Here is a 16,671-nt window from a genome sequence, read left to right as displayed (position 1 = left end):
TGCCCTGCAGCTACCCAGTGGACTAGGTCTCCTGCCTGGGGAGGAAAAATTTAAGAATGAGGTTTCAGTCGCTGGCCTAAGTGGTTGGATGAGGTAGCAGGGGAGAGTTGACCAGAGGATGCAGCCTCAAGTCTGTCCGGGAACAGAGTGGGTAAAAGCCTGTGCTGCTCTCAGAATGTGAGCAGGAGGCCAGAGTTCCCTCAAGTAGTGCTGAAAGGAAGGTGCAGAGGCAAGGAGTCAGGAAGGGTGAGGCCCCTGAGGAACCCCTGGTGATGAGGCTGAGGTCAGGATGATTAGGAGAGGGCGTTACTGAGCCAAGTCCAATCAGATCCTGCTAACCACAACACCTCATGTGGAGGATCTCTTGCCCCACTTTCCCTCACCATGTTTTCCCTGGAAGGATCAGAACTCTTGGTGAAAAAAGAGAACCCTCCTTTCGCTGCTACTGGGCGTCTACCTGCAGTGGCCCAGAGAGGCCTCGCCTTCTCATGGAAGCTATTTTCATTATGGACCAATCGCACATTTACATTTCCAAATTGAGACTTGTACCCTAAGAGTGACAGTGGGAATTTGTTTTAATTACAGGATTACCTAGAGAAGTGGAAGCCTGAGTTCTAGAGTGAGGGGATACACTAGCTCCATAAGTAATTTCAAGGGACTCTAGGACACAAAGTTGCTTTGTGATTGGAGCCTCAGGAACTTTCTTGATTTTTGCAACAGTTACATATAATGTGATTTATTTTAGAAATTATTTCACCATTGTACTATTTCTATGTAAAAAGTTCATTTTCTTGGCACTAACTTGTTAATGAGTTCATAAATTATCCTGTGTACATGTGAATTATTTAAAAAAATTTTTAAATACAACATAGATTTATGACTTAAGCTATTTTTAAGCATACAATTCAGTGGCGTTTAGCATACTCACGATGATGTGCAGCTGTCACCACTATCTAGTTCCAAAACATTTTCATCCCCTTCTGGGAAACCCCATACATATTCAGCAGTCACTATCATTATCCTCTACTCCCAGCACCTGGCAACCACCAGTCTGCTTTCCATGAAATGACCTGATTTGGATAGTTAATATAAATGGAATGATACAGTATATGACTTTTGTGTCTAGCTCCTTTCCCCTTAGAATAATGTTTTGAAGCTTGGTTTATCTATGTTATATGTATTAGAATTTCATTCTGTTCAATGGTCAGATAGTACTCTTAACTACATGGGAATGTCACATTTTGTTAATCTATCAGCTGGTGGGCATTTAGGTTGATTCTGCCTGTTTATTGTCAGTAGTTCTGCTGTGAATATTTTTACTTGAGTTGCAGTTTGAACACCTGATTTCAGTTCTTTGTGGTATGTGCCTCAGAGTGAAATTGCTAGACCACATGGCACTTCTATATTTAAGTGATTGGGAGCCAGCAAATTGTTTTCCACAGTCACTGCCCCACTTTCCATTTCCACTAGCAATATATAGTAAGAGAGTTCCAGTTTCTCTTAGGTCATATTTTCTTCTAAGATTATACTTTTAATATATAGAGATTGAAAGATTTTTTTAAGGGAATTGATTCATACGGTAGAGGCTTAGTAAATCTAAAATCTGCTGGAGTAGTCCAGCAGAAGACCCAGGGAAGAGCTGAAGTTTGAGTAAAAGGCAGCCTGCTGACAGAATTCCTTTTTATTTGTAGAGGATGTTAGGTTCATCTATGCTACCACAAACAACAGGCCTATTAAGACGGATAGTTGATTAGATGAGATTATGATTCTGGGGGATAACCTGCTTTACTCCAGATCCACTGATTTAGATTGTAATCTTAACCAAAAATCATCTCCACAAAAATATCCAGAATAATGTTTGACCAGGCAACCTGATCTAGCCAGATTGACTCATAAAAGTAGCCATCACACTTGCTGTTTTTCATTTTAAAAATCGTAACTCTGTAAACATCTTAGAGATCCCTAAAATAACATCACACACTGGGTGGCTTGAAAGAGTACAAAGTGCTGTCCCACAGGTCTGAAGGCTCGAAATCTGAAGTCATAGTGTTTGCAGGGCAGTGCCTACTGGAGCTTCTGGAGGAAGGTGCTTCCTTGCCTCTTCTGGCTCTTGGTAGCCCCAGACATTTCTTGGTTTGTGGGAACAGAATTCTAATTTGCTTTCATCTTTACACATTTTCCCTTTGTGGCTGTGTCTAAATTTCTCTCTTTAATAGGCTATTAGTCATATTGGCTCAAGGCCCACCTTAATGACCTCATCTTAACTGAATTAAATATGCAAAGACTATTCACATTCATAGATACTGGCAGTTAGGACTTCAGCATATATTTTGGAGAGTGAGAGATAGTTCAATAATGGGAGCCCTAGTCTACAAAATATCTCATGTAGTAATTTGTATTTCCCTAATGACTGCTGATACCAGGTATGTTTTTATGTGCCTGTTGGCTACTTCTGAATCTTTGAAGTAATGACTTTTCAAATCCTTTGCTCATTTTTTAATTATATTCTTTACTTTTGAGTTATAAAGTTTCTTTATTCCAGATACTATACCCTTATCAAAGTGATTTTCACATATTTTCTCCCACCTTGTTGGTTATCCTTTCTCTTTCTTGAGAGTGACCTAATCTTAATGAATTTCAATTTATCTATTTTTATTTTTGCTTATGCTGGGTAATATCCAAGTAAATATTGCCATATCCAAGGTCATGAAGATTTACTTGTATGTCCTGTTTTAGAATTTTGTACTTTTGTTCTTGCATTTAGATTTTTGATTCATTACGAGTTAATTTTTGAATATTGTGTGAGGTAAGAATGCAACTTCATTCTTTTGTATGTGTGCCTTAGTTACTTTTCTCATTGCTAAGAGAAAATACCTGACACCCAAAGTTAAGGGAGGAAAGGTTTATGTAGCTCACAGTTTGTAGAGGTTTCAGTACATAACTGGCTAGGTCCACGGTAGGGTGGCGTGGCAGAGGGGCATCATGAGGAGAAATAGTTCATGGCAGCAGAAGACAGCAAAGCAAGCAAGGGAGAGTGAGATATGTCTCTTTCTGCCCCTTATGTTCTATCTATAGTCTACCAGGACTAAGAGCAGTACCAGTCATCCAGCATTCACCCACCCTTAATCCCAGAATCCTACTGCAAATCACTCACATACTTGATTTAGCCACCTCTTGAAAAAAGCCCTATGACTACATGAAGGCTTTGGGGGGACATCTAGACCCAGGTCAGCAGTGTGGATATCGAGTTTTCTCAGCATCATTTAGTTTTTGAAATGGAAATACCATAATTGTACATCTTAATGGAGCACAGTGTGACATTTTAGTACCTAAGGATAAATGTACATTGATCAAATCAGAGTAGATAAGGTACCCATCATCTCAAACATGTCTCATTTCTTTGTGCTGGAGACATTCAAAATCCTCTCTACTAAATACTTTGAAATATATAGGTAAATGTTGTCAACTGTAATCATTCTACTGTGTAATAGAACATTAGAAGTTATTCCTTCTATACAACTACTGTATTTCCCTGTACACATTAACCATCCTGTCAACAGCTCTCATCCCCCATCCTTTCCAGCTCTAGTAACTGCTTTTATTCTTTACTTCAATGCACTCAACTTATTTAGCTTCTATGAGTCAGAACATGCAATATTTGTCTTTCTGGGCCTGACTTATTTTAGTTTATGCCTTCAGGCTCATTCATATATCCATATTGCCAGAAATGATGGAATTTCATTCTTTATGACTGAATCATTTTCTTCATCCATCACTGGACACATAGGTCAACTCTACATATTGGCTAATATGAATAGTGCTACAATAAATTTGGCAATGTAAATGTATCTACCATACTGATTTCCTTTCTTTGGGGTATATATACCCTAGTTGTGGCATTAATGGATCTTATAGTAGTTGTCGTTTCTTGAGGATTCTCCACACTTTTCCATAATGGTTATACTGGTTTTACATTCCCACCTGCAGGATATGGGAGTTTTCTTTCCTCTACATCCTTGCCAGGACTTTTTTTTTTTTTGGTCTTTTATAATAACTTTCAAGCTGGAATGAGATAGTGTATCGTTGTGGTTTTGATTTGCATTTCCTTAATGATTAGTGATGTTGAGCTTTTTTTCATATACTCAGTAACTAGTATATCTTCTCTTGAGAAATATCTACTTGGATCATTTGCCAATTTTTAGGTGTATTATTCAGGAGCTTGTTTTGTTTTGATTTGTTTTGCTGTTTAGTTGTTTGAGTTCCTTTCATATTCTAGATACTTATCCCTTGCTAGATGAATAGTTTGCAAATATTTTCTCTCATTCTAAAGGTTGTCTTGTTTATTGTGTAAACTGTTCCTTTTGCTTTTCAGAAGCTTTTTAATTTGATATAATCCTGTGTTTCTCTGAAAATAAGATCTGGTTGGAAAACAATAAACCTTGAAAACTAGAGTTCAAAAATGCCTACCCCAGCTGGGTGTGGTGGCACATGCTGTAATCTCAGCACTTGGGAGGCTGAGGCAGGAGGATCACTGAGAGTTGAGTTTGAGGCCAGCCTAGGCTACAAAGTGAGTTCAAGGCTACACTGAACTGCATAGCAAACTCTGTCTCAAAAAAGAAAAAAAGAAAAAAATATATATATAAACTCTAATCAACCTAACTTTATAGACTAGCCACTGTGCAAGAGAACAGTAATGGCAGGGCAGGTAATTTTATTTTCGGGGAAAAAGGGTCCCACTTGCCTATCTTTGCTTTGTTTCCTATGCCTAGCACCACTTGTTGAAGAAACTTCTTTCCCCTTGAATGATCTTGGTGCTCTTTGCAGCACTATTTGTTTTGTTTTGTACTTTTTGAGTCAGGGTCTCATTATGTAGGGCAGATTAGCCTCAAACTCATTATGTATCCCAGGTCAGCAGCAAACTCACAATCATTCTGCCTCAGTTTCCCAAGTACTACGGTTACAATTATGTACCACCACACCTAGCTAAAATCTTAAACACCTTTAGATACGACTTTAAGTAGTAGGTTATGACTTAATTTTTAGATTAAACTTATAGAACTCTTTCCAGCTCAGCATTTTCTAAGTGTGTAACCAGAGGCTGGCCTCGTAGTAACATTGCAAAATGTCAAGAATATTCATTAACTGGGCATGGCAGTGCTTGAATCCCAGTTACTTGTAATGCTGAAGCAGGAGAATTGCAAGTTTGAGACTGGTTTGGGCAATTTAGTGAGAGTCTGTCTCAAAATTAAAGAGGGCTGGTGATACAACTCAGTGGAAGACTATTTACCTAGCATGTGTCAAGATCCTGGATTTTTAAAGAAATGAATTATAAACCCCAGCGACCTTCTTTCAGTCTGGGGAATGGACGGTGTGAGGTGAGTTCCAGCACACCGGCGCCAGCCGGGTTAGAGTTTAACATCATCACTCCCAGTAGTTAAGTGCCCGCCCAGCTTCCAGCCACACTAGACTAGGCTTGGGAGGTTTCGCAGGCTGGACTATACCATGCCCAGTAACCTTCTTCAATCAGGGGAGCTGAGGGCATGTGAGGTGAGTTCCAGTGCATCAGTGCTAGCCCAGGGAGAGCTATGGACCATCACCCACAGTGGTTAGGAGCCCATCCAGCTTCCTCAAACACCAGGGGTAGCACGGGAGGTCCTGTGGGCCTGACTGGACCATGCTCAGCAACCTTCATTCAGTCCCAGGAGCTGAGGGCATAGGAGGTGATTTCCAACACGTCCAGGGGAAGCCTTAGAAAAATACTTGAAACACAGAAATATAGGAAAATGACAAAACGAAAGACCAAAATGCAATCTCAGACCTCCAGCCCATCCCAAGAAAGCCTAGGAGCATGTATATAGAAGAAAATATATGCCATACACCAGAAATACCTGAAATAATAGCAACTGAAATAAAGAAGCAAATCTAAGAAGATTTAAAGGAATTCAAAGTAGAAATAATCTCCCAGGTAAAAGAAGAAATGATAAAAGTAATGAAAGAAATGCCGAATATATCTAAAGAAGACACAGTTAAAAAATTAGATGAACAATGCAAAAAGATAAAATCCCTAGATGAACAATACAAGAAACAAACAGAATACACGAAGCAGATTCAAAGAGATATACAGGAAATAAAAAATTCCATTAAAAGTTGTCAAAACCACGTCAATGAAAGTGAAAATAGAATTTCAGACCTTGAAGACAAGATTGCAGCTAGTGAACAGGAAAGGAAAGATATTTTAAAAATAACAAATTAGGAAATAACAATTCAACAGCTGCAAGATGATGCAAAGAAAAACAACATAAGATTGATAGGGATAAATGAAAAAGAAGGGGACAACACAAATGCTATCAAGAGGCTATTCACAGAAGTAATAGTTGAAAATTTCCCAAACATGAGAATGGAAACTGACATATGGATTAGTGAAGCGTATAGAACTCCAAATAGCCATAACCAAAATAAAACTATATCCAGACATGTAATAATCACCATCTCAGAAATCCAACATAAGAATACAATATTAAAAGCTGTTAGAGAGAAAAGACAGATCATCTATAAAGGAAAACCTATCAGAATCACAGCAAACTTCTCAATACAAACAAGTCAAGAAGTGCATGGAGCAAAGTATTTCAGATCCTAAAGGAAAACAGCTTCCAATCTAGACTGATGTACCCTGAAAACTGTCCTTCAAAATGGATGGAGAAATAAGATACTTCCATCACAAACAACAGCTGAAGAATTTCATAATCACCAAACCAACCCTGCAAAGAATACTGAAAGACAGTGTAGATATACATAGGAAAAAAATCACTAAGCAAGGCAGACAGTTAAACAGAATGGAAAGATAAAGATGCAACAGCAGGAAGATAACATGTCAACAATAAACCAATGCAACTTCCGGGAGAACATGGCGGACAGATAACAGCAACTACCGGAGGCTCTCTGAAAGACTCGGCTCAGAAGCCAGGAATTGTGCGGACTAAGGAGACATAAGTCGGTAGAGATATGCTCTGCTGACTCAGGAACGAACTGGGCTGAGAGAAGCCAACTTGGAATGCAGTCCTGGTGCTAAAACAGGAACAGAAAAGACTCGGTGTGGAGGCTGGAACCGCGCCATTGTAAGCCGTGATTTGGGTTTCCCGCCGCGCGGCGGCTGGCTGCCTCTACAGTGGCTCAGCAAGGGGAGAGACGTGCAGAAGCTCTGAGAACGGCAATCTGCGAACGGCAGGGAGGTGTGCACTGACTTGTGGTGAGGTGAGTGAGAGAAACTGACACTCTACCACAGTTTGACTCCAGCAGAGGACTTTCTGGGCCCGAGCAGTCCTGCGGGAGCAGGGCGCGGTGGCGACTCCAGCCACACATCCCCCTCTCAGGCGGGATTGGTGAAAAGTCCCTGGCCTGCGTGAAGCTGCCGGCGGACCTGGTAGGCTGTCCCAACCCAGATCCCAGAGCCTGACGGTGGCCGGGAGGGGAGACGTGTAGGCTGCCTGGTCCGTAACTCCCTGGTGCCCAGCGGTGAGCGGGAACAACTAACTGGCGCAATTCGATCAGGCTGTGGCTGACTGGGAGAGAAGCTGGGCCTCTTATATAAGCTTGCATATATAAGGAACAGAGAAGAAGAGGCAGCATGGGAAGAGGCAGCAACAAGAAAGGCTCCTCGGCCCCCAATTCTGAGAAACAGGCAATAGCAGACACCACACCAATACACATAAGGCACCATATAGAGAGCCTCATAGACCAATTCAGGAATGAAGTTATCAATGACCTGAAGCTAGAAGTATGCAGAATAGTTAGAGAAATGCTAAGTACCACCCAAGAAAAAACAGGTGGTGGAATGGAAGAACAGAAAAAAAGGGGAGAATTGTTGGATGGAGAAAACAGAGAAAGCATAGAATACGTGAAGCAGGTTCAAAGGGACTACCAAGATACTAAGAAGTCTATAGAAGACTGGCATAACAGCTTGAAAGAAACTAAGGACAGACTATCTGAACTGGAGGGCAGACTTGTAATATGGGAGAATGAAATGAAAAACTTCTTAAAAATAACAAAGAAACAAACAGCAATAATACAAAGACAAGAAGATGATAAGAGGATCCATAACTTAAGGATTAAGAACATAAAAGAAGAAGTAGGGACACAAACAAGTGAACTACAAAAGCTACTCACAGAAATAATCCAGGAGAATTTTCCTAATTTAGCAAAAGGTAAAGATACTCAGATGTATGAGGCATACAGGACCCCAGCTACCTACAACCCAAACAGAGCAACACCCAGGCATATAATAATAAAAATTCCAGAAATTCAATACAAGAACAGAATATTAAAAGCTGTAAGAGACAAGAAACAGACCACTTACAAGGGAACACCCATCAGAATTACAGCAGATTTCTCTGCACAAACCATCAAATCACGAAGAGCGTGGGGGGAAATAATTCAAGCATTGAAAGATAATAATCTCCAGCCAAGATTGAGATATCCTGCACAACTGTCCCTGGAAATTGATGGAAAAACAAGGTGCTTCCAGGATAAAGAAGAACTGGGGGAATTTGCAACCACCAATTCAACTCTACAGAGAGTATTGCAGGATATTCTAAAAAAAGAAAAATACAAAGAATGCAGAAATAATGGCAGAGAGGCCACAACGAATGGAGCAGAGAACAAAATGAAGAAGACAAACTGACAGCTACGGACAGAAAAAGAGCTTAACAGAAATGAGGCAGAGAAGATTGGATGATAGGAACAGCTATTTTGGAGAAAATGACATCTTAATAGGTAATACAGATTTAGTATCATCTTGTTTTGAAGTCTCATCTAGCTTTTGTCCTTCTGTCTCCAATGGTCTAAATAGGCTGTATCTTATTGGATTTTATTATGTACGATAGTATAAGCAAAAACCTTTTAAAGACAAGGAGATTATACAGAAACCATTGTTCATTTTGTTAGTTGATTCTAAATACTCTGTAATACTGTCATTCTCTTGAATGGTTTTACATTGTTTTGATATACTTAATGCTACAGTATACGAAGTTGTACTCAAGGATTTCAAAGAAAGAAACAATATGGTAACTACGTTTAGGTTAGGATTATCTGGTGGTGAAACACTATTCTGCTTAAATGGTTATGTTTTGATCTGCGCTGTTTCGTTGTTATGCCCTTTTATCTCAATCTCCACTCCATTATTTACTTTTTTATCTTTATCCTTTTAATTAAAGGAAAAAAAAATAGCAGGATATATTATAGTAACCCACTTTGACTTTTCATTACCTTGATTTAAAGCCCTGTATTACTCTCACCATCTGGTTTTTAACTGATGTTCCCCTATTCTGTTTTGCTGGATAGTATCAGGTTCGAAAGTTTAGGCATCAGCTGTGAAGATAATGAGATTCATTATGACGCCCATTCTTGTTGACTTTTATCTACTTTTGAAGACTACAATGTCTCCAATGTTTTGGTTTTGTCGGTTTTATTCTTTACTGTTTTGTTCAATTGTATTATAACTAATGATATAGGCAATTCTATTAGAGATAGCGGGAGGCATTATGGTAACCATTGTTGATCACCTTGTATTATGTTTTTACATTATCTATTATGTCCACCCTTTTGACTTGACCGATTCTGTTCTGTTATGTCACATTTGGTTTTACTCTCTTCCAAAAAAGTAATAAGAACCGTGGGAGCAATGAAACCCAAAATGTGTAATAGTCATGGTACAAAAGAGAGGAAAAGAAAGTGCTCCAAACTATATAACTGCATGTATATTTAAGTGTATAAGATAGAAAATGATATCACAGAGTTTTATTGGATCATTGAACAGAACTGTTTGCAGTATCATTGTTGGAATGTCTACTCTACAAGCTTTAATTTTGTGACTTGAACAATTATTTCTAAGATGACAATATGTAATCCATTAACTAGTGATTTCCTACTGTTCATTTTTTTTCTGTAAATCTGTATAACTTGTACCCTTTCCCTCCTTTTTTTTTCTTTTCTCCTTAAATAAAATTTTAAAAAAAATGAAAAAAAAAAAAAAAAAAAAACAATAAACCAATATAGAACACTTATAACCATTAATGTAAATGGTCTCAATTCACCAATTAAAAGAAACATACTGGCAGAATGGATCAAGAAACAACATCCAACCATATGCTGTTTACAAGAAATCCATCTAACCCAAAAGGAAACTCACAGGCTGAAAGTCAAAGGATGGAACTTCTTTCTTCTTTCAATACTTCATGCAACAGGACCCCCCCCCACCCCGCCAAAAAAAAAGCAAGGGTACCTATTCTGTTTGCAGACAACGTGAACTTCAAACCAAGAATGATCCTAAGAGATAAAAAAGTTACTACATACTAGTTAAAGGAAAACTTAAAGAGGAAGAGATAACCATCTTAAATATACATGCACCAAATTCCAGAGCACCCAGCAAGTATACAAAACAAGTATTAACAGAAATGAAAAATCAAATAAGCAGTAACACAATTATAACAGGAGACCTTAACACACCATTGACACCAAGGGACAGATCAACCAACAGAAAATCGGCAAAGAAATAACAGAACTGAGTCACACCTGTGAACAAATGGACTTGATAGATGTATACAGAGTGTTCCATCCAACAACATCAGACTAAACATTCTTCTCAGCAGTACATGGGACATTCTCTAAAATAGACCATATACTAGCCCACAGAACATATTTAAGTAAATGCAAAAGAGTTGAAATTATCCCATGCATGTTATTGGATCATAGCACAATGAAACTAGAAATTAATGATAAACTGCAAAACCCCCACAAACACACGGAAATTGAATAATACACTCTTGAGCAATCAGTGGATCACAGGGGAAATTAAAGAAATTAAACAATACCTACATGCAAACAAAAATACAAATACAACTTACCAGAATCTGTGGAAAGTGGTTCTCAGAGGAAAATTTATTGCACTGAGTTCCCACATCAGGAAAACAGAATGAACACAGACAACCTGATGCTACACCTCAAACATCTAGAAAAAGAAGATCAAGTCAAGCCCAAAGTCAAAAGAAGGGAGGAAATTATAAAAATCAGAGCAGAAATTAATGCAATAGAGACTAAGAAAACAATCCAAAGAATCAATGAATCTAAGAGTTAGTTCTTTGAAAGAATAAATAAAATTGGTAAGCCCCTAGCCAACCTTATTTTTAAAAAGGAAACAAAAAGCTCAAATTCATGCAATAAGGAATGAAAAAGGTGAAATCACTACAGACTCTGGAAATACAGATCACCAACACCTATTTCAAAAATTTCTACTCTCATAGGTTCGATAACACAGAAGAAGTGGACAGATTCCTAGAAACATACGAAGTACCATCTGGGTCAAGAAGATGTAAAACTGCTGAATAACCCAATTTCTATTAATGAAGTTGAAAATGTAATTAAGTCCTTACCTACAAAGAAGAGCCCAGGCCCAGATGGATTCAATGAGGAATTCTACAAGAAATACGAAGAAGACTTAATGCCGACACTCTTCAATGAAATCAAAAGGGAAGCAATTCTTCCCAAGTCATTGCTGGAAGCAAATATCACTCTAGTACCAAAACCTGAGAAAGACCCAACTAAAGAAGAGAACTACAGATCAGTCTCCCTAATGAACACAGATGTAAAAATCCTCAATAAAACATTGGCAAACAAGATGCAGCAAATCATCAAGAAGATTATACACCATGACCAAGTGGGATCCCAGGCATGCAGGGATGGCTCAACATATGTAAATCAATAAATGTAATCCACCATATCAATAGAGCCAAAAGTAAGAATTACATCATTTCTTTTTTTTTTTTTTTTTGGTCTTTCTCGTTTTTATCGGTACCAGGGATCGAACTCACGACTGCCTGCTTGCAAGGCAGGCACTTACGCCGCTGAGCTAAACCCCCAGCCCCCAAATCACATCATTTCTATAAATGCAAAAAAAGGTCTTGATAAGGTCCAACACTCATTTATGTAAGAACCTTACAGAAAATTGGAATAGATGGTCTTTATCTCAGTATGATAAAAGCCATCTATGACAAACCAACGGCAAGCATCATATTAAATGGCCAAAAACTGAAGGCCTTTACCTTAAAATCAGGCACAAGACAAGGATGTCCCTTATCACCGCTCCTATTCAACATAGTACTGGAAATACTAGCCAGAGCAATTAGACGAGAGAGAAATAAAAGGAGTAAAGATAGGAAAAGAAGTTAAATTACCTTTATTTGTGGATGACATGATACTCTACATAGAAGACCCCCAAAACTCCATTGAAAGATTCCAGTATATAATAAATTCAGCAAACTAGCTGGATATAAAATCAGTATTCAAAAATCAATAACATTCCTATACACTAACAACAAAATCACTGAGAGAAATAAGAGAAGCCACAACCTTCATATAGCATCCAAAAAAAAGGAAATATACTTAGGAATTAATCTCACGAAAGAAGTAAAAGTTCTATACATGGAAAATTATAATACCCTGAAAAAAATCGAAGAGGATCTCAGAAAATGGAAAGGCATCCCTTGTTCATGGATAGATACAATAGATATTGTGAATATGGCCATTCTCCAAAAACTGTTATACAGATTCAATGCAAACCCAGTGAAAATACCATCAACATACCTCATAGATCTAGAGAAATCACTCCTAAAATTTATCTGGAACCAGAAGAGACCTAGAATAGCAAAGGCAATTCTAAGCAGCAAAGGCAAGGCAGGAGTCATCACAATCCCTGACTTGAAGTTATACTACAAAGCTACTGTAATAAAATCAACATGGTACTGGAATAAAATCAGAGCTGAAGATCAATGGAATAGAAGATAAAACCACAGCTACAAACACACTCAATCACTTTGTCTTTGATAAAGGGGCCAAATATGTTCACTGGAAAATAACAGTCTCTTTAATAAATGGTGCTGGAATAACTGGCTCTCCATGTGCTGAAACCTAAAACTAGACCCATGCCTATCACCATGTACTAAATTAAAATCTAAATGGATTAAAGATCTGAATATTAAAACAGAAACACTAAATCTGTTGGAAGACAAATTAGGTAAAAATCTTGAAGACCATATGGGTAGGTAGAGAATTCATGAACAGGAATCAAACCGCATGGGAAATACATCCCAGAATCAATAATTGGGATCACATATTATTAAAAAGTTTCTGCATGTCAAAAGAAATCTCCAGCATAGTGAAAAGAACCCACAAACCGGGAAAAAAATTTAGTGAACTGTCCCTCAGACAAAGGACTTCTGTCTAAAACATAAAGAATTAAAATAAATCAGAACCCTGAAATTCAAAGACCCAATCCAAAAATGGGCATCTGAGATGAATACACAGTTCTCAGATGAAGAAATACAAATGGCAAATAAATACATGAAAAAATGTTCATCATTATTGGTCATTACAGAAATGCAAATTAAAACAACACTGAGATTTCATCTTACTCCAGAAAGAATGGCCAGGATCAAGAAAACTACCAACAACAAATGCTGGAGAGGCTGTGGGGAAAAAGGAACTCTCCTGCACTGTTGGTGGGAGTATAGACTGGTGCAACCACTGCGGAGGTCAGTCTGGAGATTCCTCAAAAAGCTGGGATTGGTAGTCCCATTTGAACTGCTATTCCACTTCTGGGCATATTCCCAGAAGAACTGAAAACATCATACCACAGTGATATATGTGCACCCATGTTTATAGCAGCACAATTTGTAATAGCCAGATCTTGGAAACAACCTAAGTGTCCATCAACTGAGGAATGGATAAAAAACATTGTGGTATTTTTATACTATGGAGTACTACTCAGTTATAAAGAATAATCATATTGAGATATTTATAAATAAGTGAATGCAACTTGAGACCATACTCATAAGTGAAATAAATCAAACTCATGTATAAATACTGTATAGTCTCTCTAGTGTAAGAAATAGTTAGAGTACATAAGATTTCATGGTAATCATGATTCCCCTATTACATTGTTTTGAAGCCTTATAATGTTTTCATTCATTAGTTGGAATGGTTTTATTCTGTTTTGTTTGATTTTGTTATGTGTGATGGTATGAATAGCTATTTTGAAGAAAACAAGACATTATAACAGCCATTGCTGATTTAATATCATCTTGCTTTGAAGTCCTATCATGCTTTTGTTCTTCTGTTTTCCGTTGGTTCTATAATGTTGTATCTTACTGGATTTTAATATGTGTGAGAGTATAAACAATTTTTTATGGAAAATGAGATAATATAGTAGCCATTGTTCATTTTCTGTTATTTGGTTCTGAATGCCCTGTAATACTTCCATTCTCTTGAATTGTTTTATACTATTTTGTTATGTCTGATACTATTGAATGTGAAGATATGCTCAACTATTTCAAAGAAAGAAACATTATGGTAAAAAAAAAGAACTATAAATTGAATTTTAGAAAGTATCTGCCAACATTAATCATTTATTGGTTCAATTTTGTTTTAAAGTATAAACCAGTCATTAAAACAATTAGATTAGAAACTTTCACTTCTGACCATGAAAGATTAATTTCAATAGAAACTGCTTTTATCATACACAACTAGAAAAACAAAATATATTTAAAAATTGTGTTCAGACACTGGATGACAGCACAGAAATGTGAATCTCTGAGTGAAGGAAGAGTCCTGTGCCTTTAGCCCCTGGCTTATTTAGAGCACATGTTGTTTACAGTTCAGAGAGGGAACCCAAAGTCCACTATATCCTGAGTTGATGAGACCAGGTTTAGAAAGGCTGAGTTGGCTAGAATTTTCAGAGAGAAATGACAGGAAATAACTTCACAGAGACAGACTTCAGGGGATCTGTAGAATGTCCATCCCCTTGACCCTTAAGTAAGTTCCAATCAATATGTCTGTTAAATAAAACACCATAACGCCAAATATAAAGAACAAACAAAAAATGATAGGCCAAATACTTCCCAGAGCACAAACAGTTCTGAATCGTTGAGGTTTCTACTAAGCTAGATCTTGTACACAGAGCATTGGATAGAATACTCAATAAGATCACACCTTTGTAGGGGGGCTAAATTATTCCTAGAGTAAAGGCTGTGCTCAAACTGTCATTTAAAAAGCCTTAACAGTATGCCAAAATTGAAGAAACTTAATAGCATAACAAAGTCCAACATTGCTTAAAGAAATATAACAAAACCCAGCACGCAACATTGTGAAAGTACCATGCCTGGTATCTAGCAAAACATCAGTCATGCAGGAAAGTAGGAAAATATGACCAGGAACCAGAAAAGCTGAATCAGTAGCTCAGAATAATACAGATGGTAGATTAAGCCAACAAAGATTTAAGATGGCTGTTATGAATGTTATGCATACATAAAGATACAAAAATATGAAGGAAAACATGAACATAATGAGGAAAGATGTGAGATATATATATATATGTATTCCAAATAAAATTTTAGAGATGAAAAATACAATATCTGAGATTACCCGAAATGAGATTAACAACACTTTGGACACTACAAGAGAAAAGATCACTGAAATTCAAGGCACAGGTATAGAAATTATTTAAAATGGAGCACAGAGAGTACAACTGGAGAAGGAATGAACAGCCCATGGGACAATTCCACGCATCAAAAATACATACCAAAAAGGAAAGGAAAAGGGGAAAGACGCAGAAAACACTTTCAAAGAAATAATTAACATTGCTCAAATTTGATGAAAATTATAAGGTCACAGATCCAATATGCTCAATGAACCTCAAGAAGAAGAAATATGAAATAATTACACATATTAAGGCATATCATAGTCAAATTGCTGAACCAGTAATAACGAATAACAGAATCCTTACATGCAGAAAGACGAAGATAAAAATTAAACTTCTTCACTGGAAACTCTGTAAGCCAGGAAATCCAAGTATGGTATTGTTAAATACTGAAAAGATGTGCACATGTGTGGGATGAATCTAGAATTTTAGCAAAAGTTTATTCCAAAAATAAAGGTAAAATACTTTTTCATAGCAATAAAATCTGAAATAATTCATTACCACCAGACATGCACAATAAAAGATGTTAAAATAAGGTCTTCAGATAGATGAAAAATTATAACAAGTAAAAATCTACATCTACGCCAAAAACTGACATGATAACTATGTGGGCAAGTATATAATTTTTTCTTTTTTAAATCTCTTTACAGGATAATTGAACTGACAATTTAAACAAAAGTAAGAATAGTGCCTTTAGAGTTTGTACCATATAAAAAGTAAAATGTGTGACAAAAATATATGAAAATCAGAAAAAAATGGAATTACACAATTATAAGGTTCTTCTCATATATCTGGCCTGGGACATATGTCTGAACACTTCATTCAACATATTAAATTTGCCATAGGTCAATGGTTTGGTTGCTAAAGTCACATTCTTTCAGCCTATCTGTTTAATAGTCATTGGCTGACAAGATAGTGTCTTAGAAATTGTTAAAGAGCATTTATGAAATGAATGCTATCTCCTTCTGGGAAATATCCTTGCATACTCCATTCAAGGTCAGATGTGATAAGATGAAAAAGCCTAAAAGGTCTAAAACTACTACTAAAATAATGAATCAAAGAATTATAACTGAGAAATAGCTGGACCTGCCTCTGTGTGCCTGTTACCATCAGAAGGCTTGCCTCCTGCGGGCAACCAGCATGGGCAG

Source organism: Cavia porcellus, unplaced genomic scaffold (assembly GCF_034190915.1).
Source record: "Cavia porcellus strain 051 isolate PalLab524CR breed Dunkin Hartley unplaced genomic scaffold, mCavPor4.1 scaffold_5, whole genome shotgun sequence".
NCBI classification, from domain to species: domain Eukaryota; kingdom Metazoa; phylum Chordata; class Mammalia; order Rodentia; family Caviidae; genus Cavia; species Cavia porcellus.
The sequence above is the reverse complement of the archived record's forward strand: the minus strand, read 5'-3'. Positions refer to the sequence as shown.